The 5,610-nt window shown below is 36.4% G+C and overlaps 1 pseudogene; it reads right to left on the bottom strand.

Moving 5' to 3' along the window:
* Window positions 1–2,563: 2,563 nt before the first annotated feature.
* Gm13505 (predicted gene 13505) lies at window positions 2,564–3,638 on the bottom strand (annotated as a pseudogene).

The following is a 5,610-nucleotide window of genomic DNA, read 5'->3' as shown; positions in this document are numbered from 1 at the left end:
GTCTCTCATAAAGGTCTCTGGCACTAATTGTTAATTCAGCATCAGCTTTTAAAAAATACTAAATAAATGTGAAACTTATATTGCCTGACTGCCTGGTGTGATAAGCAACTATGTCTCAAAATTATATGCAACTAGCCTATACTAGTCTGGTCTATAAATAAATAAATAAATATATATATATATATATATATATATATATATATATATATATGTATTTAGACAGATGTATACTTAATGATGAGTAGCTATATTCAAGGTCTTAAAAGGAAAGTAAAGAAGTGGACAATTTAATACTTTCTACCAACTTTATTTGGCTCACTATGAATTCTTTGATAATATATTATTAATCAGTATACTATATTAGAACCAAAGAAATTCTTTTCAGATGATGAGAAAAATGAGAAAGGATTTCTAACTGCATGTGGAGCTAATTGCATTTGTAAGAATTGGTTTAAAAATTTGTATTTCAACTACTAACAAGCAAAGAGGGAAACACATACTAATCTAATATTACATACTAATCTAATATCTAATATTGGTTCTTTTTTATTCTAAATTTGAGAAAATTTTACTCCTCGAATTATCATGAAGTTCAAGTCAGTTGCAAAATACTATTAAATCTTTTTCAGTGAGCTAAAATATTTGAATGTATTAATTTAGTGTAAAACATATTCATCTAAGCTTGAAGAGATTCCACTAAAATCAAATGCTGAAGACTCAAAGGATGGCTCAGTGGTAGTACACTTTCCTGGCACTTGTAAGATCCTGAGATCAAAATAAAACCCCACAAAAATGAAAGCCTAACTAGACACAAAGCCTATGCAACAAACACAATCAAATTCTTTTAAATATGTAAAAGAGTTGAACCATTAATTTGAATGCCAGTTAAATGGAATTTATAATAACCTAAAAGACAAACTGTTAAGTGGGTCTGTGTTACTATTTCTAGATAATTGTAACATAAGAGCAAAGAAATACCCCAAATATGAGGGTAAGCATTCAGTGAGTTGGGGTCACTAGTAGGGAGAAGTGAGAGAGTCAGTCGACTGAGCTTCAGCGTTCATCTCTTGTTTCCTCCTGAATGCTGGTACACTATGGCAAGCTCCCTTGTGCCTTGGCTGTTGTAGTTGGGTTTCTGTTACTACAGTTCACTACCATGATCAAAGGCAATCCAGTCCATCAAAGACAGAAGTCACGGCCAATAACTCATGATAGGACCTGAGGCAGAGGACATTGAGGAACACTATCTACTGCCTTACTTCCCATGACTGACTGCAGCACCACCTTTGCAGAGATGGCACTGTCCCTAGTTGGATAGCTGTTCCTACATCAATCCTTCAGGCCAACCTGAAGGAGCCAATTTAAGCTCCTTCTCAGGCAGCTTATGTCAGTAAGTCCCTCCCTTTCAGTCTCTTGCATTCTTCACTATAGTTAACTGTATTGTTGAACCAAAATGAGCCTCCTCTTTGTTAAGTAAGTTTTGGCAAGCACTTTGCCAGCAGCATCACATGAAGAAAAGATATAACTAACACAGTGAGAGTAGTCTAAACTAAATGGAGATAGGAAAATTTTTTGAAGTGATGGCTCCTGTAGTTGCTACATCCTTGATTCTAGCAATCATTTACTAAGAAGCTCCAGGCCATCAATGGGTTTGCAACAGCTATGCAAAAGTTTCTTTCCTCAATCTCGTGTGTGTGTGTGTGTGTGTGTGTGTGTGTGTGTGTGTGTGTGTGTGTGTGTGTGTGTGTGATGAAATTAGAAATGGGACCAGGAAAGGGAAAGGTGGACTCTTAAAGAGAATGTAGGGAGGGAAAAGGAGAGGGATTTGAATACTTGAAAGCTGAAGGGAGTGGGGATGGAACCAGCAATAGGTGCAAGAGACTAGAGAAGGTAATGAGGGCAGAGGAAATAAGTACAATAGGAAATAAGTATAAGAAGGACATGATGGATCCCATCTCTACATGATAACTTTAAAAAAATAATTTTAAAAATCTATCATGAAGTTCATAACTAGCATTGACTATAAGATAACATGCATACACATACAACCTACCTTTACTTGAATGAATACTGAGAGAGTACCCATTTATCAATGAATTAATCAATCAGCTAGCATTTTAATTTCTTTGCTTGTCTTATCAGGATGCTGCCTTTGTTTTAGCAGCTGATAAACTTTTGTTCAGTATTAAAAATTACAGATTTTGTGACAATATGTAAATAAATTTCTATTAAAATAAATTGATACTTTGAATTAAGAGCATATAACAAAATATTGTTTTATTCACAAGCTGAAAGGTATGTGCTTTGTTTAGGGGTCAATTTTGATTTATAATTTACATTTGTAGCTATGACTGCTACAATCAGGTATAGAGGTACTTAGTTACTTCGAAGTTCCATGTGTTCAAATATGTCTTAGGCACATTGGCTGTAATCTTGGTACTCTGGATGTTGAAGCAGGGTTATTAGTTTGAAGCCAACCTGGGCTACATAGAATCTGTTTCAAATACAGACAGACACACAGGCACAGAGAGATAGACAGACAGACAGACAGACAGACAGACAACACATACACACATGTCTAGAGAGTATAATTAATCACCCTGTTTTCATTGATAGATTGTAAGCAAGCTGCCCCCATCAAGGTCAGAGTGGTGTCTATAACACAGGTTTGCCTCCACAGGTACCCAGCTTCAATCTCTAAAGGATTACTTTGGAAAGTAATCGTGAAGTGGTAATTAACAACTGTATCAATTCTTATCAACAATTAACAACTTTGGGTACTTTGATTTTAGGTTTCTATGATTTGAGCATATCCAGAACGTCTTCAGTCTGCACTCATTCCATTTGCCCAGCGACCAACTGTGATGATCTGATCTGAGTTCTGATTTTCAGGGCAGTCTTTCTTAAAAGGTTCCACGGAGCCACAGAGTTTACAGCCGCCACCATCAGCATAGACTCCTTTGGTATTATCAGGGCAGGATCTGGAGAGGCGTCCCATTTCTCCACAAACAAAACATTTTCAAAAGGAAATTCACCAAGTGCAGGGTCTTCGTTAGCTCTGCGCTTCGTCATCTCGTGCTCCGTGGACCCGCAGCAGCAACGAATGCCGGTGTCCATGTCCTGACTCTCTAGTATGGCTGAGCAGTCAGCAATTCCATAGCTAGGTTGTTGACAATGGGAACATACCATTGAAGTCTTCTTTGCTGCCTGTCTCTTTAGCCACCTTCATTCCGGTCAACTGCCCTTCTTTTAGGCCACTGCAAGTTCTTCCCTTACTTCCAGGCTGTCGGCTGCTATCAACTGTCCATTGTGAAGCACCTGTGAGTTCTGTTTTAGGTACTCCATGAATCCATTCACATCTTCACTCAAGTACTCTTTTCTTCTTTTTGTTCTTTTTGCGTTTAGCTTGAGGTGAATCATTTCTAAGGGACAGCCCACTGCGTTGACGTTGCTTATGGTTTGCCAGGTTTTGTTCTACTCTCTCGGCAGATCCCTTCTTCATAGCCTCCGATGATGTTGTTGACAGGGGTCTCTTACTATCTGAAGTAGTAACTCTAGTCCACCTGGTCATGGATGGATCAGAGGTACTTTACTAATCCCTTCTGAATCCTCCAGAGCAGCTGAGACAACCAGGAAGCTGCTTTTTAAATGTTTCCCATTCCTCAACCCTTGCCCGTATATATGTTTCAAAAGAAAAATAATGCTTCCATCATTTTTTATTAAAAGAGAAATAAGAAAGAAAAATAACTGCTTCATTTCAACAGAACCAAGGTCTGCTCAGACCCCCGTGATTAAGGTAAGATTTGTCCGTCCTGGGTATAGAATTCAATTTACCTCAAAAGTACCATCTACCTCAAAGTATTTTAAACTTATTTCAGGAATGCACGGAGTTGGGCTCAGGATTCTCCCACCTGAGAATGAGAATAGTAGCATAGATATTGGGGAAATTGCAAAAAAAAGTTATGATTGATTGTCTTCAGCCATCGAGCTAATAGTTCTAATGTAAAGTTCTTTTATCTTGAACCTTTTATAAGAACCCCAAAGTTATTCTATACAATAAAGTATATAAATTCCAGCTTTCTCTAACTGACTTGTTTCGCTAATATTCATTACATTTTTCTTTTCCTCCTCTTCCCTCCTCCTCTTATTGTTCTGGTCTATCTCATTCTCCATACTATATTTGCATCTTCTAGATTTCAACATTGCCTTTCCTCCCTCCTTTTAAATGTGACCTGATTATAGTAACAACTCATAACATAAGATCTGTCCTTTTATAATAACTTCAGGTATACCATATTGGTTGTTAATACAGGGACCGCATCATGTACCAAGTCTATGTGACAATTATACTGCTTTTCTGCTCCCTTTTTTGTTCATACACTTGATTTTTTTCATAGAGATCAATTAAATCCTCTTTCATATGTTGGCCAAGTCAGGCCCCAAGGCACGTGTTTAATTACAGAAGATGCAAATGTACACAAGTACCAATGACATTGCTGGTGCACTTCAAAGGAGAGCCCTTCTGAAATAGTTTGAATCAGTTAAGGCTATTTGTTTAACATACTTGGTAGCCAAGGATCATGGAAACCCTCTTTATTATTTGCATAGCATTCTAAGTTATTTAGTTCTGTGGATTTTTCCCCTTATGTCTTGAATGTTGTTATCATGATTAAAGAAAAATAACGATTTCATTGGAAATAGAGCAACACTACAGTCTTTCTTTTCTTTTTCTTTTGAAGAAGTAGTAATATTTTCTCAAATTGGTGATAGATGCTTTTGAGTTATGGGGAAACATTATTTTCATTCAGTTAATAGACAATTATTTTGAAAATTCTCTAGGGAGTCCATAATAGAAGAATAAGTATGATGTTTAGGTTCTTGAGTTAAATTCTTTCGTTACTATTTGTTATAACATGTTGGTGTTACAACTAAGTAGAAGTAACAACGCTTTCCCTGCATTTCCCACAAGGCAGGGTTAAGAGATGACTTAAGAGTGACCTTATTTTGTAAAGCATAAAACACTATCAACAACGGTAAGACTAGTAGTGTTTTATGTATAACACTGAAATGGGTGCTGGTTGCTTAGCTACCTTGTGTAACAAAAGATATTTCTGCTGTTCAGAAACCACTTCTCAGTACCTTATTTGTTGACTGTAAAACAAAAGCGTACATAGGATTTCTCCTATGTACATGTAAAATTAAGATTCTGGGAAAGCTTGCCAGAGACACTTAGAAGTAAGTGCATCAGAAACAAGCATTTCTCCTACAGGTAAGGATGCTTTCCCTGCTTAAGATGTACTCCAAAAGCCCCAAAGTCATATTTCAAAATATACATACTACAGTCCAAGATCATCTTAATTTACAAAACCCATAAATCATGAGCAAAATACAGCTCTGTATTCATATGCGCTGATAGGTTTAATGACAATAAAAAAGATTGGGCTTGGTAACCTTAATTTTTTTCTAAGTAAAAAGGAGCATAATATTATTTTAAGATGCTTTGTCTAAGAATTTTGTCAAAATGAGAAAAATACAACTGTGTTATTAAAGGAAAAGCTTTTTAAAAGAAAAATCAATAAAAATAGATGTTGTGTATAGAAGGGGGAAACC

This window comes from Mus musculus, chromosome 2 (genome assembly GCF_000001635.26).
Source record: "Mus musculus strain C57BL/6J chromosome 2, GRCm38.p6 C57BL/6J".
Lineage (NCBI taxonomy): Eukaryota > Metazoa > Chordata > Mammalia > Rodentia > Muridae > Mus > Mus musculus.
Note: the sequence above shows the minus strand (reverse complement) of the source record. Positions and strands in the feature narration are given on the sequence as shown.